Source organism: Rana temporaria, chromosome 2 (genome assembly GCF_905171775.1).
Source record: "Rana temporaria chromosome 2, aRanTem1.1, whole genome shotgun sequence".
Classification (NCBI taxonomy): domain Eukaryota; kingdom Metazoa; phylum Chordata; class Amphibia; order Anura; family Ranidae; genus Rana; species Rana temporaria.
Genome location: NC_053490.1, coordinates 286,498,465 through 286,515,898, shown reverse-complemented (window position 1 = coordinate 286,515,898; position 17,434 = coordinate 286,498,465). Strand labels below are relative to the sequence as shown.

The 17,434-nt window shown below is 45.6% G+C and overlaps 1 protein-coding gene across 2 annotated transcripts in view; it reads right to left on the bottom strand.

The window, feature by feature from the left end:
* The window catches only part of RHBDL2 (rhomboid like 2), a 35,563-nt gene extending 26,597 nt beyond the window's left edge, over window positions 1-8,966 (bottom strand). The window contains exons 1-2 of one of the 2 annotated variants that reach the window (XM_040337194.1): window positions 8,768-8,965; window positions 3,924-4,090 (exon numbers count right to left, since the gene is read on the bottom strand). The gene's annotated coding sequence lies outside the window, so the exon portion shown is untranslated. Of the gene's footprint in view, window positions 1-3,923; window positions 4,091-8,767 lie in introns of both variants that reach the window. The other variant, XM_040337195.1, reaches the window with a different exon arrangement.
* Between the last annotated feature and the right edge of the window lie 8,468 nt (window positions 8,967-17,434).

Below are 17,434 nucleotides of genomic sequence, written 5' to 3'. Positions count from 1 at the left end.
CAAGACAAGTAATTTGCTCCCCTAATGGACATTTAGCGCTCCCAGAGTCCCTTCCACTCATACAGTATTGAAACCCCTTATGGTACATTTTAGGATGTACCACTCGTTCTCTTTGTTCTCCTTTCTTTCTCTATCCTAATTTTTATTTTTTCCCCCCCCATCCCTCTCTCTAGCCTTCTTTCTTGTTCTTTCTCTTATTCTTTCTTTCCCTTTTTCTTTGTTCCTCCCACTCTTTTCCTCTCCCTTCAATGTATTCTCTATTTTATTCCTTCTCTTACTCCTTGGTGGGGAGTGGGGGGAATGGGAGATGAGTGGCAGTCCTGGGGGGTAGTTGGGATAAGTGGCAGTGCTGGCGGGGAATTGGGATGCGCGGCAATGCTGTGATGAGTTCTGATCAGCCAACCTAGGTGCTCTTGATCAAAGTCATCTGCTGATCTGAGAACTGTAGTGGGGACTTTTAATGGCAACTATAATCACAGGTAGTGTTACTCACTGTGTCTCCGGCTTCACTGTGTCTTTGGCTTCTCCGGCTTTGTGGTGTCTCATAGCAGTGACACCTATGCCAAAATCAGGAGATAGGGTCTCCTCCAGCCCCTCCCATTTCACATTCCTCACCAGTCAGCTGACCTCTAGTCTCTGTCCCCCAGTAATGCCGTGAACTGAATGGGTGGCTGCAAAGAGGCTGAGTGGGCGGCCGCAGGCTTTAGGAACACCCCAGCTGGGCAGCCACAGGCTCCAGGGACAGCTCTGCTGGGCAGCCGCAAAAAGTCTGGGAGAGCGGTGCAGGCTTTAGGAACAGCCCAGAATTCGGTGACCCATGGCAAATCATCATTCGGCCCCCGAAGGGGTCCCGACCCCTAGGTTGAGAACCACTGTACTAATCGACAGCTCATGAATGGGCCTGATGGAAAGTTTTAGTTCAATCAGCCCTGCACCCAATTGGTGTCTCTTTAGGTCCAGCTGACTTCTTTGCTGTCAATACAAATGACACAACAGGGAAGATTCTTACAGCAGGGAGACTCCCTACTAAGGATAAGATCAGGTGTGTTCGCAAATCCACAAGCCTGTGACTGCCAGGAAGCTGACACTCCGCAGCGCTAATCACAAGTAGTGAGACATTTCCCGATTTTTGCAGCTGCGGATCTGGAAATTTCTCACTGCCTGTGATTAGCGCTTGTGGGGTGTCAGCTTCCTGGCGGGCAATGCCTGCAATGCTGATTGAGTGAAAATATACCAAAAGGGTGGTTGAACATATAGCGATTGGTAGAGCGACTTCTGTTCAACCACAGTGACCAGACATGGATCCAAATTCGGTCAGTTCAGCAGGGAATTTTGATCCATGTTTGGCCAGGTTTAGATGCTCTAGCAGATTTAGATGGACTTGAGTAAGGATGGGCTCGGGCGTGTTCGCAACCCCACGTCCCCAAGCCCACCAGGAAGCTGACACTGCACAGCGCTAATCACAGGCAGTGAGACTTTTCCAGATTCCACAGCTGCACAGATCAGGAAATGCCTGTGATTGGTTCTGTGCAGTGTCAGCTTTTTGGCGGGCGCAAGCTCGGGCACCTGAGCCCATCACTAGACTCGAGTAACAAATTATAGCTGAACTCCAGCTCTCCAGCTCACATTTTCTAAGTAGCTACAGCAAAAACAAAAGTTTTTCCTTTTGGGATAAAGGTTATACATGAATGAATAAGAGCTGATCATTGTAAGAACCCCTGTCAGTGTTAAATAGTTTGTCCTAACCCTCTAACTAATACTTTGGACAGCTTGGTCTGTTAAAGTAAGATGAAAAATAACAGACCTGGCTGGATCACCAGGTGAAAATAAAGGAAAGAGTTCTAAAAAATGAATATATGTATATATATAAAATCAGGGCTCAAGTCCTGCGGGAACGCGTGGGAACGGAGTTCCTGCACTTTTTTCACAGCAGGAACTCAGTTCCCTTTGCAGGACTAGAGCAGCCGAGAGCAGCCGAGCCAATCCTTCACTAAGCGGCGATGCCCACCTCGAGTCACTGTCAGGGGCAGGCGAACCTTAGTAATCCTTTATGTTACTGGCCGCTTCCTGTATATGGATTCATCGGGTAGTGTGCGGGTATTCCGTCACTTCCTCGATGCCGCAATGTCTCCTGGGAGCTTTTGTCATTGTTCCCAGGAGACATTGCGGAGGTCTGCCGCGAGTTATCGCAGTATTTAGAAAGAACTTGCTTCTTTCTAAAAAAACAAACATGCGGTTTAGTAATTATGCATATGAGGGTATCATTTTTTTTTTTTTTTGGTGGGGGAGTGGATCTTGGGTGGGAGTTCCCACACTTTTTCCCCCAGGACTTAACTCCGGTATATAATGCAGCTACCACATCTAAGAATTGGTAAGCTGCAATTTAATACATTTATGGTTTTGGGTTTAAAAGAGAAGTTTGGGATTAAAATATATATATATATTCACCTAGGTTGATGCAGCAACTATCCGATGCTGTATCTGTCCCCTGGCAGCTCTGCAGTGGGAACTGAGGGCCAGATTCACAGACAAATACGTTGCGCAGCGGCGGCGTAATGTATCCCATTTACGTTACACCGCCGCAAGTTTACAGCGTAAGTGCCTGATTCACAAAGCACTTACCTGTAAACTTGCGGTGGTGTAACGTAAATCCGCTCGGCGCAAGCCCGCCTAATTCAAATGGGGCGGGCACCATTTAAATTAGGCGCGTTCCCGCACCGAACTTACTGTGCATGCTCCGTCCGTCAAATTACCCAACGTGCATTGCGCTAAATGACGTCGCAAGGACGTCATTGGTTTTGACGTTAACGTAAATGGCGTCCAGAGCCATTCACGGACGACTTACGCAAACGACGTGATTTTTCAAATTTCGACGCGGGAACGACGGCCATACTTAACATTGGCTAGTCCACCTAGAGGGCAGCCTTAGTTTTACGTGGCGTATCTCGACGGAAACTACGTAAAGTTAGAGCGACGGGTAAAGCGTACGTTCGTGAATCGCCGTACCTAGTCATTTGCATATTCTACGCCGACCGCAATGGAATCGCCACCTAGCGGCCGGCCTAGAATTGCATCCTAAGATCCGATGGTGTAAGTCAATTACACCTGTCGGATCTTAGGGCTATCTATGCGTAACTGATTCTATGAATCAGCCGCATAGATACGACAATTGTATCTCTTCTGTGAATATGGCCCTGAGTGATCAAACACCAGGGGAGGGAGGGGCTGGCACAGGCTCTTGGCAGTTTGCTGAGAGGCTACGCCAGGTGCCACTCCAGGCTTCTGGGTGGATCCCATATGGGTGGGTTCTTTCCCGAGCCTGTACTGGCTGAGTGATGTTAGCTGACAGCAGGCTTTAGTCCACTGTCGGCTGAAAACGGGTCACAGGGGTGCAGAATGAACTGCACTCCTGTGATCTATAGAAGTATGGACAAAAAAGCTTTGGCCATACTTCCCCTTTAATACTGCATTTAAAACACATTCACAATCACATAAAATCACTCCAAATCGAAGCACCATGCCGCTGCTTCATCTCTCATACCGTGTGCATTGCTATCGCATTTCCAGGACAAATCCCCTTTATCAGAGCAAAAATTAAAAAATTAAAAACGATATCCAATACTAAAAATAAAAGTTTGATCTTTATACACACTGTAAATGGAATGTTATATTACAGCATGACACACGATATAAGTCCCTTGGCACTGTTTTACAACGTTAGCGGTTTGTAAAAGCAAGGCATACCTGGAACGATCGTAAATTGTTAAAAAGTATGTTAGTACGGAAACTTGCATTACAGCCATAGAGGTGGTGCTAAGCATTAGAGATTGGATAAAACAAAAGATTCCAGAAAATGAAAAATGACACTAATTATGGGGGCTTGATAGTTAAGTCTTTACCAGCAATGAGAATAAAATGCTTACCGGCCTGTGTCCACACGTCTTATGCTGAAGACTCTGATTTTAGTGAGAGAACATGGGTGTGTTACTACAGAATTCCACCCACAGAGTGTTATCCACCTCCAGGCCACGCTGAGTTTGGAGAATGCAGATCTGGTTGGGTAACCTGAAGCCTCAGAGCTGTTCTCATACTGAAAAGGAAATTCACTGTATGTAAAACTCTATTATCATTCATATGCAGAAGGAGGGCTTTATCCTAGTATCAACACACATGTAAAAAAACTGTGTTAGCATTGTTTGACTTTTGCATTGGTGTTATGCGTGATAACAATAAGGAAAGAGTAAGATAAGATGATCAGCAGTGAAGTGTTGTACCATGTTAGCTATAGATCGTAGGAGTTAAGTAAAAAAATGTTGGCGATACTTTTTGTGTGGTCAACAAAATATATTTTGAGGTTTAGGCTGGGTTCACACTAATGCGAATTGGAATGCGGCTCCCTGCATCCAATTCGCAAAAACAGTAGAATGTGAGCAGCTCTCTTTGAAGCCGGTTCACATATCTCCAATACGACTCAGATACAAATTTTCACAGGGGTCCTGTGTCTCTTTTGGTCCACTTCAGTTCTAAATTCAACCCATAATTCGGACCTGAAACAGTGAACCAGGACCCTGCCGGCATCCAGTATGAACCCAGCCTCAAGATTTTTATAAACTCCTAAAACGGAACTGAAGTCCTGATACTTACCCTCCTTTAACCACATGCTGACCGCCGCACGCAGATATACGTCGGCAGAATGGCACGGGCAGGCACAAGGATGTATATATACGTCCCCTTTAAGAAGCGGCATTGTGGACGTGCGCCCGCCGCGAGCTCCGTGACTCCGACCGCGGGTTCCACGGACTCGATGTCCACGGGCATACCCGCGATCGTGTGAGGAAGAAGGGGGAAATGCTTATGTAAACAAGCATTTCCCCAGTCTTCCTAGTGACAGGACAGTGTACACAGCTTCCTGTAATCGGAATCTGTCACACATCCCCCCTACAGTTAGAACACATCCCTAGGCACACTTAACCCCTTCAGCGCCACCTAGTGGTTAACCCCTACACTGCCAGTGTCATTTTCACAGTAATCAGTGCATTTTTATAGCACCGATCACTGTAAAAATCACAATGGTCCCAAAAATGTGCCAAAGGTGTCCGATGTGTCTGCCATAATGTCCCAGTCACGATAAAAAAAATCGCTGACTAGTAAAAAGAAAATTATTAATAAAAATGCCATAAAACTATCCCCTATTTTGTAGACACTAACTTTTGCGCCAACCGATCAATAAATGACAATTTTTTTTACCAAAAATATGTAGAATAATACGTTTCGGCCTAAACTGAGATTTTTTTTTTTACATATATATATATTTTTTGGGGATATTTGTTATAGCAAAAAGTAAAAAATATTGACGCGCATGCTCAGAAGCAAGTTATGAGACGGGAGCGCTTGTAATTGAGATAGTACATTCATCACGCTGTAACAGACTGAAAAGCACGAATCGTCCTTTACTAACACAAAATCAGAAAAAGCAGCCCAAAGGGTGGCGCCATCCGAATGGAACTTCCCCTTTATAGTGCCGTCGTACGTGTTGTACGTCACCGCGCTTTGCTAGAGCATTTTTTTTTTCACGATCGTGTGTGTGTAGGCAAGGCCGTTTTAACGATCGGGTTTAAAAAAAGGTCTTTTTTTCTAGACCATTAAAAATTTCATTTTTTACAACCCAAAAAAACAGTCGTGTGTAGGCGGCATTATACTCGAGTATATACGGTACTTTGCCCGCTTTTGGTTGCCTTCTCCCAACTTTTTTGAGAAGTGTTGCCATAATTTTCGAAAATCACCTTATTTTGTTTCTTAAAATGATACATTTTCTCAGTTTAAACATTAGATATGTTTTCTATTGTGAATAAAATGTGGCTTTATGAGATTTGCAAATCATTGCATTTTGTTTTTATGTAGATTTTACACAACACCCCAGCTTTTCTGGAATTGGGGTTGTACAAACACAAGTACATGGACATCAAAGAAAACAAGTGAAACAAACCAGCAACAAACAGGAAAGCTTTATATTCAGACAATAATGTAGAGGTATTTTGTCTGTAGTCGGTTTAGAAGCCGAATTGTGAGCTAGACAGAGACAACTTCTTAGTCCATGTGGTGCAGGAAGTTGTTGTCCCTATTGGTGCCACTGTATAGAGCAGGGTTTCTGAACTAGGGTTCCGCAAGAGGTCCCCAGCGGTTCCACCGCAGTTTAGGCCCACTGATGTGGGTTCATAACGAATGTGATGCGTCAAAAACATTCTAAATTCGCATGTCACCCATAAAGTCATTGTTTTCATTGACAGTCTTTCACATACATGCATTGCGATTCCTCTACGAATGCGATAAAAAAAAAGGGTCTTGTGCGAGTTTACAGCGTTGCGTTGCAAATTTAGTCTCCATTGACATCAATGTAAATCGTTCTGGAATCACATTGATGGTTCACATATGTGCGAATTCCACCACACTACTCTGCACAGGAAGTTAACACCTTTTTCTTTTTTACATTATGATTCCATTGGCTAGAACATCAATTGCAGAATGTCCAACTCCTGAAATTCACGGTAAAATCGTCGTAAAAATCGTACCTCACACAGGACAAAAAAACTGAACAAAGTGTGAATCGAGCCTAACAGTTTTGACACAGATGTAAGTCTACCAACTGTGTTTTCAATGCATGCTGACAGCATACAACATACCAATTTAGGGCAGTCCTTAAGCACTTCCCGCCTGCCATATGCAGAATGATAGCTGGGAAGTGGTTCTGTTATCCTGACTGGGCGTTAAATGACGTCCAGTAGGATAATATGGTGGCGCGCCGATCATGATAAGAAGAGGCTTCTTACCACGTGATCAATCAGCGGCTCTCCCTGTCAGGGGGGGTCTGTGCTCATAATCAGCACATTGATTATCAGCACAGCCCCCTCAGATGTGCAAATCAGCTATTAATCAGTGCCCCAATAAAAAAGCCCACCACAGTGCCAATCAGAGCCCACCACAGTGCCAATCAGTGCCTATTAGTGCCCAGCAGTAACACCTGTCAGTAACACATCAGTACCTCATAATCTGTGCTGCCCATCAGTGCCACCCGTCAGTGCCAATCAGTACCACCTATCAGTGCCAATCAGTGCTGCCTGTCAGTGCCCATCAGCACTGCCTGTCAGTGCCCATCAGTACTGCCTGTCAGTGCCGCCTATCAGTGCCCAGTGCTGCATATCATTGCCACCTATTGGTGCCCATCAGTGCTGCATATCAGTGCCCATCAATTCTACATATCAGTGCCTCCTCATCAGTGCCGCCTCATTAGTGCCCGTCAGTGAAGGGAAAAACCAAATTTTATGATAAAAACTAAGAAAACATTTTTTTTTTCAAAAATGTTAGTCTTTTTTAGTTTGTGGGAAGAAAATTATAAAAAAAAATGATGTTTGAGTACAGTGTTGCATGACTGTGCAATTGTCATTCAAAGTGTGACAGCGTTGATAGCTGAAAATTGTCCTGGGCAGGAAGGGGCAAAAGTGTCTGGTATTGAAGTGGTTAAACTTGTTTTTTTAAAGATGTGTTTTCCATGTCACCCTCAAAGTTGAATGAGCAGGACACTATCCCCACTGTAATTTTTGTTTTTATGTTTACCATTGGCAAAGGCTTCCCATGGCAATGCCCATCTTCTCATGCCTTTTTTGTTAGTAGCTTGCCTACCAGCCTTAAAAATGGGCAGTATTTAGCAACAGGATTAGATACATTTCAAGGGGGTGCACGGGTTTTACCAATTTTAAACAGAATTCGATGAATGCTTGGACAGATTCCTCCATCCCTACACAGCATTCATAGAACTCTTTATCTAATGTTACACAGATAAATAAATATTTTATTGTACATTTTCCAGGAAGAATCATAATCTAGATTTGCAATCTGGCAATTATGACATCTGCCAGAGGGCTGGGGTGTCTGATGTATTGTTGGCAGGTGTTAGCTCCTCTTGGCCAGGACAGCAATCACAAATTTTGGGGCCTCTTACACAGCTTTAGGCAGGGCCCCCCTGGAACAGAGAACAGGGGGGGGGCTCCTCTCTCCTGCTGCAAGATGACAAGCAGGGGGGTGGGGGGGTAACGAAAGTGTCATCTCTTCTCTCTCCTGCCGCGAGATAAGCAGGACAAGGGGGTTGGTGCTGACGAACAAAACAAAGTCAACCCTTCTCTTCTCTCTCCTGCCATGAATTAAAGGTGGGGGGGGGGGGGGGGGGGGGGGGGGGGGTCAGACGGAAATAAACTGCTGCGAGTTTCTAAAGGTGGGGGGTCAAACTAAAAAAAAAAAAATGGGGGGGCCGGGCCCATCGGGCCCCTTACAGGTGTAATGCCTGTACCCCCCTGATGGTGGCCCTGCTATTGGCTGATCAGCGATGATACTGGTATTGCATAAAAATGACTGTTCCTCAAAGCTTTCCAAATATGCTTACACATTTGAATTGGTGTGTTAAATACACAAAAACTACACTAAAAAAGCCCAGTCCAGCCCTGGAGGAAGCAACTAAAATGAAAGGAGAACAGATTTGAATCATGACTGCTCCATCCAAATTTCATTGTAAATCCCCTGCTGTAGTACTAATATAACTGAACCCATACCCAAACGTATGCAACTCTATTGGCCCCTTTGGCACACATATATATCTTCTATGCAGCCATTGTGATCTCACAGCAGTCTGGATTATGAAGAACATTATACAGTAAGTCAATTACAATTAGATAATTAGCCATGTAACGCAGAGAATTTTAATTGTGGACTAACTTACCAACTTGTAGGATTTGTATTCCAATAAACGCCATCTCCCTTCTCGCTGTGACACAGAAGCTGTAAAATAGTAATGTGAACGTATTTGTCTTGCCCTAGAAGAAAAACCTGATTTCTATATGGAAGACTCCATCTGGGAAATGTGACTCACACTGTCTAACTCTCAAAGCACTTTATTTGCATAGGTTAGCTGCCTTGGTCACTGCAACAAAAACTAGATTCATACAAAGTTTCGTCTGGTAGCAGAGGAATTTCCTGGTAGCTCCAGAACAGGAAACGTGTTTCAGAGTTTATTTATAACATTTCTTAAGGAAACTGGTTACAAACAACCATCTATATCCATCCAGGGAATCAAGTATGACATGGTTCTCAGCAACAACATGACATTTGCTTACTGATGATTTACAGAGATTGTGACATTTGTTCTTGGTTGTATGGGTGATTTTGCGTTCCACAGAGCATTAAAGGGTCACTAAAGGAATTTTTTTTTTTAGCTAAATAGCTTCCTTTACCTTACTGCAGTACTGGTTTCATGTCCTCATTGTTCGTTTTTGCTTTGAAGTTGATGTAATTCTGCTGTGATCTCCACACTTCCTGCTTGTCTGTTTCCTTATAACCACAGTACTGGGAGCTTTTCACGGTGGTCTAAGCCAGTGTTTCTCAACTCCAGTCCTCAAGGCGCCCCAACAGGTCATGTTTTCAGGCTTTCCATTATTTTGCACAGGTGATTTGATCAGTTTCACTGCCTTGGTAATTACCACAGCTATTTCATCTGAGGGAAATCCTGAAAACATGACCTGTTGGGGCGCCTCGAGGACTGGAGTTGAGAAACACTGGTCTAAGCTGTCATTACTGTGGGGCAGATTCATATACAATGGTGCAGATTTGCACCGGCGTGGTGCATCATTTTTAGACTACACTGGTCCAGCGCGGAGAGGCAGTTAGGTGATTCAAGAAACTTTTTTTGTCTACGATGCCCCAGCGGGGCGGATTTTAGACGGCGTAAGGCCAACTGGGAGTCACCCTATGCTAATGAAGTGCTGACCGTGGCGCAGGGGTCACGCCGGGGCACATCTTAGACCGCACATGCTCAGTGACATCCAGGGGTAAATGCCCCAATCTGCACATGCTCAGAACTGCGCCCCGGCGTGATCCCTGAGCTACGCCGACCCACTACCAAAGCCCAGTCCATGAATCAGCCCAGACTTCCGCCCTGCAGGTGCAAATGTACTGAAGCTTTTTTTTTTCTAAGCTAGGTCGTTTGCATTGTGGTGGGGCAGTTATGGCTGATGAGGAATCCTCAGGTGGGCGGATGACCAATTTCAGCCCAAAGGAGAGGGCTGTAATTATTGAGGGCCTCTCCCAACATGGGGACCGCCTCTATGTGTTGTCCAGCAAGTGTTGTTGCTCAGTTCGTTTGTAACGCTGCTGCTTTAGCTGCTCTCCAGCTGACCTCTGCAAGTTTGGTGCAAAGTTACCCCTGCTTTTATGAGGGGTAACTTTGCACCGGAAATTTCAGCTCCGCTCACCGGGAGTAGCCTGCGCCGGACAAGCTTAAGTTGATGAATCGGCCCAAAAACCTAATTTGCATATTTAAAACAAAAAAACCATGGCCACGCCAGATCGGACCAGCGTAAATCTGCACCAACGCCGCGCCGGCGTGGAAAGGTTACACCGAGGCGATGAAGTCTATTTGGAGGCGTAATCTGGTTCTCTGGGTAAGGCGCAGCGATCCGCCGGCGCAAATCTGCACTTACGCCGTGCATCTACCAAAAAAACGGTGTAAGTGCTTTATGAATCTGGCCCTGTGTGTCTAAAACTTAACAGAACCAATCAGATTAATTTTAAAAACAAAACCCTGCCCTGGATTTGTTTGTTTTTGTTCTGTGTGTCTCTCTAGTTCACAGGAACATGAAACCAGTTTAAAAGTGAAACTAACCTGCAGGCACATTATATGATTGATTTTTATCTATTTTTAGTCATTTTTAAAAGGAATCAGTTAACTTTTATGTCTCTATACCCTGTAAACAGTCATTTCAGCAAAAAAAAAAAATTCCTTTAGTGACCCTTTAAGACCCCTTTCACAATGAGGAGTTTTTCAGGCGGTACAGCACTAAAAACAGTGCTGCTATACCGCCTGAAAAACTCCTGCACTGCATACTCAATGTGAAAGCCTGAGGGCTTTCACATTGAGGCGATACGCTGGAGGGAGAGAAAAAAATCTCATGCAAGCAGCATCTTTGGAGCGGTGAGAGGAGCGGCGTGTATACCGCTCCTTCCCATTTAAAATAATGGGAAACCGTGGCAATACCGCCCGCAATGCACCTCTGCAGAGGCGCATTGCGGGCGGTATTAACCCTTTATCGGACGCTAGCAGGGGTTAATACCGCACCGCTAGAGGCCGAATCCCGCGGCAAATCCGACGGTATAGCGCTGCTATTTTTAGCAGCACTATACCGCCACCGCCCCAGTGTGAAAAGGGCCCAAGTCCATATTTATATAAGACTGACGTTCTATTTTAGAGTATTGTGTATGATTGTACGTTGATTGAATAAAAACAATACCTACATATGCCCCCCGGCATCTTTGCACTGAGAACCGAGCCACCAAACACCGCAGGTGGCTCGGTTCTCACTCCTCCATGAGTAGAGCGATGCTGACTATCAGTCAGCATCGCTTCTGCTCTACTTCTCTGCGCTCATTGGGAGCGCTGAGCTGTGGAGGGGCGGGGAGCAGCCGTCTCAGCGATCACGCCGAGACTGCCATCAATTAAAGGCAGCTGGCGGATCCAGACTTGGAAGTCGGAATGACGGGGTGCCTCGACTGATGGCAGTAATGTTAGTGGAGAGCGGACTTCAGACCACTCTCCGCTGAAAATGGGTCCCTCTCTGCTCACTGAGCGGGGAGGGGCTTGTTAAGCGCCGCTGATGGCTATGGAGAGATCAGACGAAAACAGACAGCATCTCACCCGATCCACCAGGACGGATGGCAAACCTATCACCATATGTCTGATTTTAGCGGATCGGATGGTCACCGCCAGCTCAGCAGGAGTGAACATCCCTCATTGTCTTGGGGATCATTTACAATTCATGAATTTTCACTTCAGCATATTTGCACTTTAATGATATTATATTGGACTTTTTTCTATGTGTGTATTGGTGAATGCTACTAATGGACCGGTCAATGACCCATTTATATGCTTGATTTATTTGAGTTTTGATTTAACGCACTAATCAGTGTGAAAACATTTTTGCTAATTTCAGAAAGAGTAAGGGAGGGTCATAACCCCTCATGCCTGGAAATGTGATCTGAGTGAAACCCTTCCCCTTGAGGATTAGGTGTCAATCTGGCAGCTGCTTCCAAATGTTCCTGTAACACAGGGCTCGACAAAATCCAGGCGCCAGGTCCCAATTGCGACAAGAAATTGTGACCTGGCGCCCGCCAGTAATTGAGGCCGCGGCCTCAATTACCGGTCGTCGTGGGCCCGATGCGATCGCATGGCGGGGGAGGTGGGGGCGCACGGAGGCATAGGATCCTGTGTCCCCGTGCGCCCCCACCTCGCGATCGCGGCGGGCCCACAAAGGCCGGTAATTGAGGCCACGGCTTTGCCGCCTTGTGAAGTCCCAAACTTCCTTCTGTGACCTGGCGCCATCTGGTGGTGGCCGTTGGCATTACAAGTAAAACAGCAGTTCTAATGTGTAATTGTTCACTGTTTTCACTGCCATCTCCTTCCCTATATATATTATATTATATTATATATATATTTTTTATTCTAACACCCTAGAGAATAAAATAGCGATTGTTGCAATACTTTCTGTCACGCTGTATTTGCGCAGCGGTCTTACAAGCGCGCTTTTTTGGGGAAAAAATACACTTTAATTAAAAAAATAAGACAGTAAACAGTAAAATTATGCCAATTTTTTTTTATTTTGTGAAAGATAATGTTACGCCGAGTAAATTGATACCCAACATGTCACGCTTCAAAATTGCGTCCGCTCGTGGAATGCCAACAAACTTTTACCCTTTAAAATCTCCATAGGCGACGTTTAAAAATTTCTACATGTTTTGAGTTACAGAGGAGGTCTAGAGATAGAATTATTGCTCTCGCTCGAACGATCGTGGCGATACTTCACATGTGTGGTTTGAATACAGTTTACATATGCGGGCGCTACTCGCGTATATTTTCGCTTCTGCGCACAAGCTCGTCAGGACGGGGCGCATTTTCTGGCTCCTAACTTTTTTAGCTGGCTCCTAGATTCCAAGAAAATTTGTCAAACCCTGCGTAACATACAAGCCTTAGAAAACTCATATAAAGTTCTCTCTCACTGGAATTTTACAGCAGCATGTATTGCCAAGTATGTCCCTACTTATCCGCCCCCATAGTCTCGGAGCTGTGGGGAAGAGGGCGATAAGTTCCATATATAGTGGGCTTGCCTAAAAGTGCACTGCCCTTGGATGCAAGTGTACACCATCATACACTCCATAACGCAAATCAACCCGCTTAAAAAGTTATGGGAAGCCCTCCTCCACAAACCAATAAAAGACATCCTACGGAACTCTCTTGGGGGGTGTGGCCTGGTTGGAGCCCAGGCTGAGAGTGTGATACACCTCTTTACAGGGTTTTTCTGTCATATGCGTCTTTTAGGGCTTATTTCACTACTACCATAGATGTTTTGAGCTTGGACAAGCTTCTCTGTTTTTGTCGGCACTCCTAGAAGTTTGTCATGCAAGAAGGCCTGGTGAAGCCTTGAGCACAGGGCAGGGCTACCACTAGGCGGCAACCTAGGGTGCACTGCTGCCTAGGGCACCCGGCCGCTGGTTTCCATACTCTTTGCGCTATGTAAGTTTTCGGTGCTGTATTATAAATACCTCTATAATAAATGTTATAACCTCCAGTAGGCGCTGCCAGGATAAATTGTATGCAGGGGATGCCTCTGCTGCATGTTACTCAGGCAGAGCTCTTTATTGACATTATAGACTCACAACACTGGAGGACATGTCCTGATGGAACAGAAGCAAATATCCCCAGTTCTCTCTACTGCAGCCGCATGCTTCCTCTAGCACCACCTCTGTCACAAAGATGCTTGGGCAAAGGGGGTGGATGCGGGGGCGGAGCCAGGGACTGCAAAATTAGGTTTCGCCTAGGGTGTAAAAAATCCTTGCACAGTATCAGAAAAACAACAGCAGGTTTGAAGCAATGAACAGGAAACGTATTTATACAACCAAGAGCATGTGTTGGGTTGAAAGCCAAAACAAAGGCAGAAACTGTAAACCCTTTCTCAATATGCTCCAAATCCATTAAGCAAAGAGAATCTAACCCTAGTTGGACAAGTTTCCTGAAAGTCAGTAAGAGGGTCATCATGCCTGTATTGGTTACCTGCAGCAGGAGATGGGTGAAACTGCTAGATGACCATTTGGGAAGACACAGGGTCATCTTCTGACAAGCTTGGATACTAAAGCCCTGTACACACGACCGGGATTCCCAGTGGTATAAAGTCCGCCGGGAATCCCGACAGAAAAACCGAGAACCTGCTCTGTAACTTTCCCCATGTACACACGAGAGTTGGGAAAACTGCAGGGAGAGCTTTGGCCAGGAATCCCAGTCGTGTGTATGCTTCTGCATTTCCCCATAGGAAAACTGCTGGGTTTAAAACCAACGGGAAAATAGAGAGCTTGTTCTCTATTTTCCCACCGGGATTCCCGGCAGTTTTCCTGTTGGGAAAACTGCAAGGAAGCATACACACAGTTGGTTTTCTTGGCCGTTTTCCTGGCAGGAAAACCAGTCGTGTGTACGAGGCAATAGAAGCAGTGACAAATCCAGTAAAAACAAACTTTTTGGTATAGAAAACAGTTTAACAAATTCCCACTCTCAGGTGGGCACGGTACCCATCAGGGTGTTTCCTGTTTGCATACAGAAATATCTTGAATGACAGGTGTAAAGGGAAAGGTCTGTCCAGTTATAGAAGCTCTCAAAGACCCAAAGCTGAGAGAGCAGGTTGAGCCAGCAGATGCAGGGTAGTATGCACTGCATCAATAAGATACCGATCCCTTATAATTCTGATAGTAGGAGATCTTAGCACTTCAAAAGATCCCTTCAGAAACAAACTCTTGGGACTCTGAATCTGGGTCACAGATGGTCAAAGTGACTGATAGCTCAGCCTGTTCCAAGGCTTCTGAAAGATCATACATAAACCCCTTGAGGGTCTAATGCTGGAGTGTGCTTGGCACCTCTGCGGTCAGTATTCACAAGGAACCAGGTGAAACTGGCCACACAGTCTTGAGTGACACACAGTAGAGGCCCCTAAAACCAGGGTATGGACTCTGTCTCACCTGTTAGAGCTGAAGAAGACATACAAAATGTAGACTGTATAACTACAGGACAGATAGTATTCTCTGAGGAGACTGACACCTGCTAAGTAGGTGCCCCTGGAACTGGGAGAATATGAGCTGGGACACCTGTAGCAGCAGTACAGTTCCCATTGTGTTTTTGCACAGGTATGCTGCATGCTAGAAATGTAACGAGGCCCAAACTGTGGGACAAGGCTTTGGGTACTCATGAACCCAAGAAGCTGGTGGTGATGAGGATAGGCCTGGGGTGGAGTCACAGACCCATGGCTTGTATGTACATGTATGTGAATAATCCTGCACATATACAGATGTCACAGATCCCAAAGATCTGTGACACATGTGCACACACATGCATAATCTCAGAGCACACATGCTCCCCTCTGTAAAACATTGCCTCCTGTGTTGTGGACATCCCAGGAAGCAGTGGGGCCCAACGCCATTTTTGTCTAAGTGATACAGCACTAAAATAGCCAATAAAGCTCAAAAAGGGGGAAATTATCCAAGTGTAAAAGGGAGAGAAAGGCACAAGGAAAGAAAAAGATGTGCTCAGAGGGGGCTTCAGAGTCTTGGAGCCATAAAGATGGGCAACAGCCCTGGACCTGTATAGCACCCTGCTGCTAACTACACTCATTACAAAATTCCACATAGAAGAGAATATAGCCAGCAAAAAAAAAAAGTTATTGTATCGTTTTTAAATATACTTTACAAATAAAGAAAATGTTGTTAGCATTTACCACGTAAATACGCTGACATGTTTTATTTGAAAAAATGCAAAAAACGGATATGTGGCGCATGATCCAGCAGAGCAACCAATAAATAAAATGAGGTATATGCAATTCTAATACTAGAGTCCAATAATAAAAGTGTTCATGAAAGTCCTGGATCAATGAAATGTAGTACAAGTGGCTGTGGGGAACACTTAGCGGCAGCACCTTAAAGCAGAAGCTGTATTTTCGGCGTTTTTACACGCCCGCGCCAGCCTGCTACTTTTCGCGGCCGCCGCGCCTCAGGAAAGTCCGCGGCTTCAGCCGCGGCCTACCGGCGCTCCGACCGTTTCTCCCTGCACCTACCACCAACAGTGCAGTTCTCTTTGATTATCGCCCCTGCACCCCGAGAGGTCCCCTCCACCCCCCTGTTAGCAACCAGATCGGTGGAATCATTTTCTTACCTACCTGATTGCCCCCCCAGCCTGGGTCCTGTGTCTTTGCCTGGCGGCCATTTTAGTGCACCCCAGCAACAGTGACACCCAGCATCCCCCCCCCTTTTTTCCCCTCATTAAGTCATCAGTCTTTGATCCAGGGCTTGAGCCGATCGCCTTTAGGGATCAGGAAGGAATTTTTTTCCCTGCCGCAGCACATTGGCCAGCTTGCCCAGGGTTTTTTTTGCCTTCCTCTGGACCAAGGATTGCTGAGAGCGAGGATTCTCCGAATCCTCTCTCACCAAACACCCACACCCCCCCTCACGGTGACTGGCAACAATGGTTAAACTGCGATACTCTGCGGAAACCATTTGGGGTCTGAGACAATTCGCAACAATATTACCTGCCGTCACCACAAAAGCCTTAAAATCAGATCAACTTTTGAGAATCGATCGACGATCGATCATCAAAAATCTCAACCATTCAACACAGCTCAAGCACATATCATGTGCGTTGCTTAACACTAGATCGGCAGTTAAACACCGTTCAGAAATCCATGATTTCTTACTACAAAACGATCTAGACTGCCTCTTTATTACAGAAAGTTGGCTGTCAGACGACTGCAACACCATTCTCGGAGAATTGGTGCCAGAAAATTATCGCATCCTTACGGAAAATAGAATAGAGCAAAGAGGAGGAGGCCTGGCGGTGATTCATAAGTCTCATATTGCAATCACTAAACCGGTCCTTCAAAATCCTCTACCTTTTATGGAAACCCTTACGCTTCAACTTCAAGCTCACTCTCAGGAGACCGTTCACATTCTCCTCTGCTATAGGCCCCCTGGGCCCAAATCGCAGTTGATTTCAGCATTTACGGAGTTCATTTCCACTTACTCCCTTAACAGCAATCATCTTTTGCTGCTCGGGGATTTCAATTTGTGGGCCAACTCCTCACAGGATCCCATCGCGGAGGCCTGCATCGACCACCTGGAAGGATTAGGACTTCAGCAACTTATATGCGGACCCACGCATGCTTCAGGTCACACACTCGACCTAATTTTCAGACAAAATCCGAAAATAAACATTTTGGGAAATGAACCTTTGCCATGGACAGACCACCATGCAATTAGCTTCATAATTCCCAGAACTCCACTAGTCATGAAAGTACCCAAGCCGGTGACA